Source organism: Polypterus senegalus, chromosome 2 (assembly GCF_016835505.1).
Source record: "Polypterus senegalus isolate Bchr_013 chromosome 2, ASM1683550v1, whole genome shotgun sequence".
NCBI classification, from domain to species: Eukaryota; Metazoa; Chordata; class Cladistia; order Polypteriformes; family Polypteridae; genus Polypterus; species Polypterus senegalus.
In genome coordinates, this window is record NC_053155.1 from 154,428,416 (window position 1) to 154,442,440 (window position 14,025).

General features: G+C 37.0%; 2 protein-coding genes across 5 annotated transcripts in view; one reads left to right on the forward strand and one right to left on the reverse strand.

Annotated features, from left to right (window-relative positions):
• The window catches only part of cmss1 (cms1 ribosomal small subunit homolog), a 373,767-nt gene that overhangs the window by 164,649 nt on the left and 195,093 nt on the right, over positions 1-14,025 (reverse strand). The gene's annotated exons all lie outside the window — the stretch shown is intronic.
• The window catches only part of filip1l (filamin A interacting protein 1-like), a 292,306-nt gene that overhangs the window by 104,369 nt on the left and 173,912 nt on the right, over positions 1-14,025 (forward strand). The window contains exon 2 of one of the 3 annotated variants that reach the window (XM_039744869.1): positions 750-874. The exons of the other annotated variants lie outside the window; for them this stretch is intronic. The gene's annotated coding sequence lies outside the window, so the exon portion shown is untranslated. The remainder of the gene's footprint in view (positions 1-749; positions 875-14,025) is intronic. 3 annotated transcript variants of the gene reach the window in all.

The window sequence follows — 14,025 nt, forward strand, 5'->3', positions numbered from 1 at the left end:
AATTAATTATTCTAAATGTCATATATACTAATGTCTATCTTTTTTGTCAGTGCGGAGTGTTCAGCATGAGCAGGAACACTCAAGAATAAAACTGGAAAAAAAAAAAAATTCACATCCACAATCATTCTCAGTCACTCCATTCACACCTATGTCCACAGTTTTCCCAGTCTCGTTCACTTATAAGATCTGAAACTGTTTTCAAATAAAATGCCGGTATAACAACCGTTTTTATCTGAAAACAGCATCAGATCAGAGAAGCGGAGGTTTGGGTTTCTGTTGTGGAAGCGAGAACGTGACCGAAAAAAAACGCTTTTACAAGTACTATAAATTTACATTGGCTGTTACAGATGCAAATCAAATGTATGATTTTATTGTATAATATTAACAATAAGAGCAGCTCACCACTCAAAACAGTAAATTAGGAGTCAGTAGTTCTTACCACTGTACCGTGCAAGCTGTTATAACTAATAGCCTACCCTAACCTGCTTTCTTTTGCTTTGGTTATAATCTTGTATAAAAGCGCATTAGTTTTGTTATACTACATGTATTTTTGTGAAAGTGTTTATTTGATACTTGGACTTCAGGCTTCACGCATTATATACTTCATGTCTACATTTTGTCAATTTTTACTCAAACATGAAAAACGTTTGTTTTAATGACGTGTTTACAAAGATTGTTGTAGACATGGAACACACATGAAATGTATGTATTCCAAATGACAATATATTATTTGCCCTCTAAAACTCCAGGCACTTCACTCCACGATAAACACTGAGAGCTTTTTTTGTGAATTGAGCTGCAGCGGTGAATGCACGGATGCTTGACACATTTACAACACAAAAGACGCTGATGAAGAGATGCAAAGGAATTTAAGGTGGGCCGGAATTATGAGTTTTTCATAGGCTTTGGGAATTCTAGTGTTAATAAATAATTCTTTTTAAAGATTTCAAGAAGATTATTACTGTACATAAAATATGGGTGTAAAACAGAGTACTGAATATGTACATGAACCAATTTAAATGGCAAAATACGTTAACATTCACTAACATCTTAACAAAGTGTACATAGTTAAAGGATAAATTTGACATTTTTAAATTTGAAGTGATTTCTTCATAAATATGGTATACAATCATTTGCAATGTAAAACTGCATTCCAAAGTCGAACATTTTCTAAAACTTTAAAAGAAATATATTGTTCACACTAGCGTTTTACATTGGAATTAACAGGGAGTCAGAGAACAAAAAGCCTTACAACTTAATTATCATGTTCAGTTTTCAAGCCAAGGCAGTTGTCAAGTGTTGATTCACATCTTGCAAGTACACACACATTGTTAAAATATCTTAAAACATATTTTTTGAACAAAAAAACAAAAAAAAAACAAAACACAGCAATATAATGAGATTCAGCCATTTTAAAAGAATACTATCTGTGCATACTGCATGGGCATTGGTAGTCTCCCCCAATAACCTTTCACCCACCACCCCCGGGGAGTGGTTTCCTCTTGAAAGATAAAATCACAGTAATTTTATTTTATTCCATATTAATGTGAGAACTCACACAAGCAAACTGAAAATGTATGCTTATCTTGAAGAAAATACTACCAGGAATTTGCAATAAAATGATTATTTCCAGATCCCTCCCTTTTGTTATCTTAAACATGCATTGGAAATTTGGAAGATATGTTTTTTCTTCTATTAAAACTCAAAGGGGATGTATTCAGAAGTTTTTAGGCTTTTATTTTCCGGAGGTGCTTTGTGTTCTAATGAGTCCATTATAAAGTGCTATCGTAGGCGAGATATTTTATAAAAAAAACTCTAGAAAATGCTAGACTTTGGAACAAAATTTCAAGTGGCAAATACATATACACCTTCGAAGAAATACCTTTAACTTGAAAAATACTGAAAAGTATCCTTTAAATATTAACTAAATTATTTTACTTCTGTATAGAAATCAAGTGCATGTCATGGTTAAAGCAAGCAAGCATGCATCTGCTCATTATCAAGATGGCAGAAAACACATTTCTCAACAAGTAGGTATTATATTGCCTATTAAATAGAAAAAAATCACAAAATCATCTCAGTTCAGTAATAGAGGAAATGTTGTATTGAAAATTATACAAACACAACACACAAAACACCTTGGAAAATGTACATACAGCTCTAGAAGAGGTTTATAATTTGTGATTCTAAGCATATGAAAATTTTTGGATTAATATTCTAATAAACAAAGTGAAATAATTATCTGACATACTTTAAATATGTTAAAAATGTTAATATTGTTCTTGTTACCTTAGTTAGTGTTAAATTCAACTTCATATTAAAGAAAATAAAAAATACTTCTAATTAAAAATGTATAAATTAGGATATTGGAAAAACTCTACCTCTGATAAAGAAAAATGCTCATGGCAACTCACTTACCTAAGGAAAGAAATAAAAACAGTAAACTAGATTTTTGAATACAAAGATATAACCATATCTACAGTGATAGAGTAAAAAACAAAACAAAAAAAAAACTAGAAAAGTATTTCAAAGATGTGTCCACATTTACAAGCATTCTTAAAGTGCAATGTATTTTAGCACAGACATGCTCAAATGACTGCTAACCAACAGTGACTATCCAGTGATTGTTTCACTGAGGTAAGTGAAATTCCACTGTTCAGCACACAACTATTAAAAGATGATAGATCATCGCTGTATGGCTTAAAGATTAAACACAGCTTCTTGGTTATGATACAATTCTCAGGTAAATTCTGACTTCTCTGCTGCTATATCAGCTGCTCTCCATCTTAAAAACATCAATCATGTCATCGCAAATCTGATTTAACCGAGTAGGAATGTGTGACTCATCAAGTTGCAGAGGGGAGTTAGCACAGAAGCAGACAGATAAGATGACAAATATCTACCTGTAAAGCATTAAAATATTTTGTTGCAGTAAAAAATGGCACGATTTACAATTTTAAAATTAAAGTAACACAGAATATACACTTTGCAAATGTAACTAATTATTACTGTATTTTTTTCCAACATTGCTGAGACGCAAACAAAACTGTAATCTGACATGATAAAGGTTAATATATTTTAATTTACTTAAAAATGGTAAATGAGGACTATACAATAGTCCATAAATGTATAGAAACACACTATAACCGCAAAATGTTTAAGAAAAATAATGTATACCATTTGAAAAGTAAAAAAAAAACAAATATGTTGCATGATTTATACTTTTTTGTCTTTGTGTTGGTATAGTATTATTGTCAATTGTTCTGAGGAGACAATCAAGTACACTGACCTTTTAAGGGTTATATTTTATTTCACCTTCCACTTCTTACATAAGATTCCAAAGCAAGCATTTTCATACTCTCCGTCTTAGACACACTGTATAGTATTCAAGGGGTCTTAGTGCAACATATATATCTGACTGTCCTACAGGTGTGTGGTGCACAAACTTTTTTAACTTTCATTTATGTAAAATGTTCGATTTAAAAACTAAATGCTAAAGTAAAAGTTTTCTTCATTAACATTTTCTTACCTGTGTTCTACAACAAATGGTACATCTACCATTACCAGATTTCATGAAAGTTTTTAATAGTAGTAAAAGTGTTCTTTACAAATAATATTTCACATTACACTATGTAACAAAATTTTTGTTCCTGGTTTCCAAGAGTTATATTTCAACTGCTTATGTCTAAAGCCTATGGAAAAACGACTACATTCAGCACAAACTTTGATTTTATGACCACAGCCCAGAAAATTTCTTATTTATAGTGACAAAACAAGGGAATTTTTATCTTTTTGTTCATGCGGTCTGATAAAGAACAACACTTGCATGGTAAACAGACAATGACAGTCAAAACCACTCAAAAAGGTTCAGAAATGAGTAGGTTTTCTAGATTTGCAACTGTACTGCAAATCGCTTTCTCGAAGAAGCCCCCAAATGTAGTCCCCCATCATGTTTTCGTTATACTGTACTGTCCTTGGTAACGACGTTCGAGTCCAGTATATCCTGATGAAAGCGCTCGCCTTGCTCCTGTGAGTAAGCTCCCATGTTCTCCTTGAATTTGTCAAGATGAGCGTCAAGGATATGGACTTTGAGAGACATTCTACATCCCATTTTGGCATAATTCTTTATGAGAGTCCGAACCAACTGCACATACGTTTTCAGCCTTGTGATTATCCAGGAAGCCGTGAACCACTGCAACGAAACTGTTCCAAGCCGTTTTCTCCGTCCTGTTCAGCAGCTTGGCGAATTCGTCACATTCTATAATCTTCTTGATCTGCGGTCCAAAGAAGATACCAGCCTTGACCTTTGCCTCAGACAGCTTTGGAAAGATATTTTAGAGGTTCTTGAAAGCTGCTGACTCCTTGTCAAGAGCCATGACAAGTTGCTTGATGAGGCCTAACTTGATGTGCAGTGGTGGCATCAGCACCTTCTGAGGTTCTATCAGTGGCTCCCACTTGACGTTGCTCTTCCCCACAGAGAACTTGGTCTGCTGTGGCCAGTCCTTTCTGTGATAGTGCGCCTTAGTGTCACGGCTGTCCTAGAGGCAAAGGAAACAAGGAAATTTCGAGAAACCGCCTTGAAGGCCCATCAGGAATGACACCATTTTTAAGTCTCCGATGACCTCCCATCCATAGTCGTCATACTTCAAGTCACTCAGCAACATCTTGACACTGGTGTAGTCCTCTTTGAGATGCACAGTGTGAGCCATAGGGAGAATCGGGTAGTTGTTTCCGTTCTGAAGCAGCACGGTTTTGAGGCTCCGGGATGAACTGTCTATGAATAGGCGCCATTCACTCGGGTTACAGGTGATACCTATAGCATCGAATAGACCGGCCACATTGTTGCAGAACCTCAGCCCATCTTGCCGACTGAAGAAGTTGGAAAATGTTTGGTGACGCTTTCTCTGATTTGTGACTTGCAAGCTTTCATCCAACAAGTTCCACTGCTTGAGCCTGGATGTCAGAAGCTCATCATTGGACTTGGTAAGACCAAGGTCTCTGATCAGATCGTTGACGTCTTTCTGGTTAGGGAAGTATGGTCTTCTCTCCTCAGCCGCATCTGTGAAACCGCAATCTGGATCTGCAATATCTTCCTCGCTGTCTGACTTGCTGCTGTCTCCTGAAGATGGCTGATCCCTTTTCGGAGGAGTGGGAACGGGCAGCTTGGGGCAGTGTGGTACTGGGACAATGGAAGAAGGAATGCCTGGATAAACAATTTGAGGTGCATTCTTGCCAGTGCGACGTTTGGTAGGATCAACCATGCAGAAGCAGCAGTTGCTTGAGTGGTCAGTCGGTTGCCGCCAAATTCGCGGGATTGCAAACTTCATGGCTCTCTTTTCTCCCCTGTACCTTCAAGAGTTTTCTTGCAATATTCGCATGTGAAATGAGGTACCCAGGGCTTGTCTTGATTCCCGACAGGCATGCCGAAGTATGCCTTGTAGGCCTTGCACATCTTACGACATGCTTTCACAGAATACTTTCTCACTCTTGTCTTTATAAATTGTCCACAGATGTAGCAAAATGCATCTGCTGGGTGCAAGCAACCTCTTGATGCCATCAAAATCAAATAAAAAAAAATAAACTGAAATGTTGGTTCGAGTCACCTGTGCTTTTATACTTATATGACTACTATTGGACAGTCTGAGAATGTTCTAAAAAGTTCTAGATAATTCTGGAAAATTCTAGAAACTTCTGGACAATTCTAACAGTTCAAGAATATTCTAGAAGACTACTCAGTATTGAATGTGAATCGAGAATTTTCTCGGACAAATTTCAAAAAGCAAAAAAGCAAAGGTTTTGTGGAACAACAGCTATTTTCTATTTTTTTTAGGCATAACAGGTTAGGAAAACACACTTTGAACCCAGGAACAAAATAAAAATTTGTTACATAGTGTTATTTGAGATTCTAAACTGTGGTAATGTATTATGTGATTAGTTCTGGGGCTCCATTTAGGTTTAGTTTCTGCCGAGCAGGGTCAAACATATAATACAGTATATACGTCTGGAAACACCCATGAGTGAATTTTGCTTAAAACTGGGTGGGAACAATTAGTGTGCTCACTGAGTGTCACATTTCTAAAACAATCCAAAGCCTCTTGAACCAGCACTCAAGCAGGGGCGATGATTTTGAACTGTAAAGAGCAATCATGCTCTTGTGAATATTGTTTAAGACAGATAGCAAGCTTCAGCTTACAATAATAGATTTTCAACTGTAGGCAGTTTAAGACCCCTATTAAACATATAAATGTGTGTCACGTGTGTGGAGAGCACATTGCATGTGTTAAAAATAAACATAACCTGTTACATGGGAAAATGCTTTCTCTAAAATTAGCACTTGCACCAAATGCCAGAATGGATCCTCTTGCTCTTTATACGATGCTTTGAGAAGGTATACCATTCTTTAAAAAATACTTCTCGCCTTTGCCACATTAGATGGAATTCAGTTTGCAACTTTGCAGGCTTGCTGTTTTCATTGGTGCCCCTGCAATGATGTAATGCCAGCTCATACTTTAGGTGACTCATCCCTAGTAGATATACTGTATCTTCTCAGTGTATTTACATAACATTGGCATTTGAAGACATCAATGAACTAGTGGTAAAAGTGCACTTTCTGTTGTTCAGTTACAACGATTAGTGTCAGAGTTGAAGTAAGGATGAAACATGTGGCAGCTATGTTTGTGAAAATGTGAATTATAAAACATGTATTAAAAATAACTAGTGTATCACACCCGGTCAAATGAGGGTTAAAATGACAGCTGTTAAGCGAGATCATAACAAAGAACCACAGGATTTTGTTTGTCAGAACACCCTAATTCATAAAATTTACCTTGTGGCATGGACACCACTCCAGCAAAAGTATACATGAGGCTGCTGCACAGCACCCAATGTCTCACTGAATATTTAAATGAATAACTAAAATAAGTCATTACAGTCTAAATGGAAATGCCAACATATGCCAGAACATAGCTACAGCATTTTAACACACAGTATATCCATGGACCCCAGTGTTTAGAATACTTTATTTACTGCTGTTAAGGCATATATTGATGAAATATTCAAAATAACAAAAACATAATAGAGCAGAAAGAATCACTTCTTAAATGCATGGGTGTGTATCGGTATCTGTCATTACAAAGTACAAATTGTAATCAGTAAATTAACTTCAGTTACCATGTGCTACTGAACACCTAAACTAATAACAGCAATTTTAGCTTTTTATTTTCTCTCAGGGTTCAAGTCTTAAAGTGCATGGATTGTTAAAAACTGGGGGCAGATTTTTAGGAAAAAATCCCTGTGGGTGTAGTCTTTGCAGTGGTGGATTTTACTGCTATTCAGTACAATCTCTTTCTCAGACAACTGTCATTGTCTGGACACAAGAGACTAGCTTCGAGCAGATGTCTGCTATGAGGAAAGATGTTGACTCCTGGAAAACAGTTTTGAAATAGTAAGGTTCAGTTAATCAATAGAGTGTGGGTTAGACATTTAATAGAGTATGGTATTACTTTTGTAAATTGATCTTGAAACATTTTTTTTTTTATTTGAGGCATAAAATAACTAATATAATATGAAAACTACTATGTAAAATAAACCTTAACAGACAATGATTTTATAAAACGAAATCAATCATCAATGCATAAAGAAAGATTAACTAAAAAAATAGCAATAGAGAGCTATGCTCTTGTCATAAAATCAAGCTGTATGCAGAAATAGTTTTATTTTTAAAGTCGCATGTCACTGACAACCACATAATTTTTAACTAGAAGGTCAAAACTCTAACGATAACAGCAACTTTTACATTACACACAAGTCATTAGAGCACATAAAACAGAAGTTGCCAGAGGTTCAGTGCTTGAGTTATAAACTGAGCTTTTCTTTGGGGGTATGCAGAGAATCAGGGCAGATTTTTTGCAAGTTTCCCAAAGTTCACTGCGGTGTGTTCCAGAATTCATTAACTAATGCAGACAAACCGGTGCCTGTGTGTGCTTCTCTATTATTATCTATCAGAAAATGATGGCTGCATTCTATAAATATATCTGTGTGGTTTTTGTATCTTGGCTACAACATATGGTGGGTGATCAAGAAGGAAATATGAAAGTTTATTATATCATAAATAGAAGAATGTGTAACTGTGCTAGGAATACCAAATACATCTTACATATAATGCTAAACATATGCATATATGCTTGTGTATGTAACATGTATATCCAATTGAAAATACATAAGAGTATAATTTTTGTCACGTTCAACCACATTTTTTCAGTTCATAAAAGAATATTTCATTGATCTTTAGCTTTCATAAAAGATGTTATTGATCTTCCCAATGTTCTTTACGACTACTTTACAACAGACAATAAAGTTCTTAGTAATCCAAAAGGTGATTGTAACCCAGCAGTTTCAAGTTACGGTAAGTAACCAATCTCTGACAAATTACCTCTCAAAATTGTGTTACAGTACTTTTATCTTAGTGCCTTCACATATACACTTTCTTTAGAATATTACAATCATTTTGAAGTTGTGGTGTGAATACCCAAAAATAAAAAAACATGATTATGACCATTTTCTTTTCCCTTATGAAGTCTCCTGGTGTGATCATGACCATCACCAGAGTTTTTCCAAAATGCAGCCCACCTTTTCTTATTACTAATTCATTTTTATTTTATTTTTTACAAAAATTCTAAGTTGAAGATAAGACATTACCTGTGACATTGTGCCTGTGAAAAAATTAATCTTGGTAAATAATGCAATTATACATCTACTGTGCCAATTAAAACTATTCACCCACTTGGAAGTATTCACATTTTATTGTTATAGAATAATGAATCACTTTGGATTTGTCTTTTTTGACACTGATCAAGAAAAACACTTTAGTATCAAAAAGATTTAAATTATTTACAAACATATATCAGAAAATAATAGATCACCATAAATGTTTTAACCACCTTAAGTCGTTGTTTTGTAGATGCACTGTTTACAGATATGTGTTTGTGTGGACAGGTTTCTCTACCAGCTGTGCATATATGGCCAAGAAATTTTTCCCCATTCTTCTTTGAGAACCTACTCTGTCAGTTTGTATGTACTGTAGTCTCGACAAAAGCCAGATGTATAAAATATACATCTTCAGACAACCATGAGTGAATCTGGCTTAAAAGTGAATAAGAACAATTAGTTCACTTAATCTGCAATTTTCAAACCAATTCAGTGACTCAAGAAAGTGGAGCTCAACGTGGGGACATGGGTTTAAACTGCAAAGAATAATGGTGCACTTGTTAACCTAGTCTAACAGACAGCAAGGCTGAGGTCATGATGGATAAACCTATGAGTAAAAGGTCTCCTAAAAAGAATCCTGTAAAACATATAAATGTGTGTTATGTGTGTGGAGAACACTTTATATGTGCTAAAAACAAAAATAATTTATTGCAAAGGAAAAGCCTTTCTGTAAATCAGATTATACTTTGGCATTCAAAGACATCACTGGACTAGTGGCAAAAGCGAATGCTGTCATACTGACAGCTGTATGAGATGTGTGTCACTATAACTTATGACAAAACTGCTGCCATCAATGTGAGGTTGAAAGAAATGACTGTTAAATCCGCAAAAAGACAAACAGTAAAATATGCATTTGAACTATATCATGTCACTAGCATCCTGTCCATGTTGTACGTCATTATCGCTGGGACAGGCATCAACTGTTCCATGACCCTGCTACAGGAAGACAGGTCAAGATAATAGATGGACTAAATGGTGTGCCATCACACTCAGTTAAAAGGAGATGAAATAAAATACAAGTTGTTAAAGAAGAATCACAAGTGATATCATTTTCAGTCCTGAGTATACCTGAAACAGTAAAAGTGCCTAACGACACAGACATAACTGTAGGAGAATCACAGACAAGACTGTATAACACCCGAATTCTCCCTACCAATTGGAAATGCCAAACATACCTGAATATGGTTGTGCATTATAACATTTTATATATTTAGGGTTGGGCAAAAATAGCTTTTTTGTATAGAAAAAGACACACAGGTGGTTATTATTACAATAGCTTTATTAACTTAAAAGAATGTCACAGTGAACGTAGTGTGAACCTTGCCCCGGACACAGACAGGCAGACACGTTAATGTCACCCACAAACACACGTTTATTTTTCATCCTTCTTTACAATTCAGCTCACTAACCCCCAATACCCCTCAGTCCAGGCCACTCCAATGCCTTCTCTTTCTTCTTCTATTTTTCCCCTCTCTATCTCTTTACTTCTTACTGCCTCCTCCCTTCTCCAGACGTTGCCACTCTTCCTCCTGACTCTTGTCATCGACTGGAGGGAGGCGGCCCCCTTAAATAGGAACCTGGATGGGCTCCAGCTGCTTCCCGGCACTCCTCCGCAGACATGCCCCAGTGTGGCGGAAGTGCCGGCTGCACACCCGGAAGCCGTCCGGGTGTCCCCTGTCGTTTTACCCCCAGCATTTCCTGGTGTGACGGAAGTGCTGGGCTCCAGGGATATCGAGGCACCGGGGCGCCGCCTGGCAGTGGTCACGGGTCCCTACAGGGCTGGGCTTCCAAGCCCTTTACCCGAGGCCCCCAACATAACCAAGGCGGACGCCCCCTCGCGGTCTGGAGGAGGCACAAGCCCTCCTCCGGTCCTCCTGGACGTCCCGGCCGGGGCTGGAATAACCTTGTAAGTGCTCAAGTTATCGGCCTTGCATAATCACAGCTGTAAACCTGCTTTTACATACCTCTGTATACACACTGTATATATATATATGTAGTTATGTAAAAGTTTGGGCACTCCTGATAAATATCACTGTATCAATTTCTAACTTGCTAAACTTTTAAGGCAGCAACTTCATTTTAACATATTACTAGCAAAATACCCCTTCGCAGCGGAGAAGTAGTGTGTTAAAGAAGTAATGAAAAAGAAAAGGAAATATTTTAATAATAACGCAACATGATTGACATTGTCATTGTCATGAGTGTTGCTGTCATACATTTTATATATATATATATATATATACATATATATATACATATACACACATATCTATATATATACACACACACATATATATATATACATATATATATATACATACACACATACATATATATATATACATATATATATACATACACACACATATATATATATATATATATATATATATATATATATATATATATATATATATATACATATATACACACACACACACACACACACATATATATATATACACACACACAAACATATATATATACATATACACACATATATACAGTATATATACATATACATCCACATACTGTATATATACATATATGTGCACAAAACCACGCTTTTATCAAGGCTTCCGTCGGGTAGTCTTTTGAAATGAAATTTTCTTCCAATCAGTCGTAGCAATGAGCTCTCTTCTGACTGTTACATTTTTGTAGATCTCATGTGTGCATCAACGTAATCGGTGTACCAGAAAAATCATGCATTGACAGAAGTTCCCCTTTGCTTGGAATGCAAAGTGTGATTAAATGCGTTATTTTTAACGCGTTATGGAGCACATGCATCGAAGCTTCTCAGCTGTGCTTGTGCTAAGAAAAGGAAACATTTTAAAAATACCGTAACACGATTGTTAATGCAACCTTTTGTAAGTAGTGCCTGGGGGATTCAGAGTGTGGAGAAACTCTAGAGACAGCGTGTGTATTAACTTGTGGATTTTTCTGTGAGTATTTGGTGGCAGCGTCATAAAGTTGCTTCCAAAAGACTGCGTTAGCAGCGGAGCTCAGCTCAGAGCGAAATGAGGTGAATGGGAGGGGAGATGATGACGCGACTCCCCCACCCTTAACTGTCAATCCCCCCACAAACACAGTCTCTTCGGAATTTGCATAAGCACAGCCCTTCACCAGCAATTTTAACTTAGTTACAAAGTGATCAAAACTCTCGTTTGTATCCCGCATTAGCCGTGGGCATGACAAACGTCAGCGGCAGCCTGTCTATTAACTTAATGTAAACTCTGGGTTTACACCGTTCTTTGTTTCCGAAGTAGCTGCACTCATGAATATGGTTGTATGTGTCACTCGCTTGCTTCTTATTGTTTCGCTGCCTTCTCAATTGTATAATGCATGTTTTCTTCAGCGCTTTTTGGAGCTCTTCCTTGTTTTCTACGTACTGCGTTGACAGTCAGTTCACGTGATTATGTGGGAGGCGTGATGATGTCACACGAAACTCCGCCCCCCACGGCCATCGAGCTCAACTCCATTACAGTATATGGAGAAAAATAGCTTCCAGTTATGACCATTACGCGTAGAATTTCGAAATGAAACCTGCCCGACTTTTGAAAGTAAGCTGTAAGGAATGAGCCTGCCAAATTTCAGCCTTCCACCTACACGGGAAGTTGGAGAATTAGTGATGAGTGAGTGAGTGAGTGCTTTGCCTTTTATTAGTATAGATATACCTTATGGAAACTGCAACATTTCAGTAGTGAAATATTTTTTCTTGGACCAACAGAACCATTTTAATGTACATTTAAACAAAAATAGGCAGGTGCATAAATTTGGGCACCCTAAAGGAATAATCCTATCAATATTTAGTAGAGCCTCCATTTGCTGAAATAACAACCTGTAGATGCCTCCTATAGCCACTGACAAGTCCCTAAATTCTGGTTGGTGGTATTCTGGACAATTCTTCCATACAAAATGCCTCTAGTTCAATCAGGTTTGATAGCTTTCGAGTGTGGACAGCTTTCTTCAAATCAATCCATAAATTTTCAATGATGTTCAGGTCTGGGGACTGGGATGGCCATTCTAGAACATTGTACTTGTGCCTCAGCATGAATTCCTTGATAGATTAAGAACGGGTCACTGCTGTGCTGAAACATCCAACCCCAATGTAACTTCAACTTTGTGACTGACTCTTGAACATTCTTGTCAAGAAACCGCTGATACTGGGAGCAATTAATGCGGTCCTCAACTTTAACAAGGTTTCCGGTACCTGTGCTAGCCACACAGCCCCATAACATGATGGACCCTCCACCAAATTTTACAGTAGGCAGCAAGTTCTTCTCCTGGAATGCTGTGTGTTTTTATCACCATGCATAGCGCTTCTGGTTTGGATCAAATAGCTATACCTTAGTCTCATCTGTCCACATTTTAATCCCAAAATGTTTCTGGCTTGTCCAGATTCGCCTTTGTATACTGCATGTTATTATGCTTGTGGCGAGTAATAAGAAAATGCTTTTTGCGCATTACCCTTCCACCGAGCTATTCCCAGTAAAAAGTGTGCTGGACTGTGGAAGGATGTACAATGACACCATCAGCACCCACATGTTTTTGTAGCTCTCCAGGTGCTGTGTGGTTTGTCTGTGACCATTCTAACCAGCCTTCAGCTGTGCCTTTCAGATATTTTTCTTGGCCTAACACATCTTCCCTTCATAAGAACTGCACCTGTGGCCTTCCATTTCCTAACTACCTAACTGTGGAGACAGGCTGTACAAACCTTTTTATATTATATATATATATATATATATATATATATATATATATATATTACATTCTTAGTTCTGAATCACAAACTGAGTAGTTAAGTGGTTACCTATCAGGTAACACTTGTGGTTGGTTGGCCAGTCAGCAAATATCCACCACGTCCACTTACTTGCAAGAAGAAGCGCATAAATATGTGATACAGTATCTGCCAAACAATACATAGAGTACACGACACATGTTTTGCCTTTTCTGGGGCTTGTCAGGTATTAGCACTTTGCATCCCCTTATGGGAATCAAACCTCAGATGTCAGCACCTGAGGAGAAGCTTCTGATGGTGCACCACAGCGGCTGGTTCACTTATTTGACAGGGTGAAGACTGGAGTACAGTACTACATTCTTAGTTCTGAATCTCAATCGGATTATTTAGGTGGTTACCTATAAGGTGACATTTGTGGTTGGTCAGCCAGTTGGCAAACATCTGCCACGTCCTCTCAGTTGTGAGAAGCAGCTAATAGATATGTGATACAGTAACTGGCAATCAATACAAAGAGTACAGGA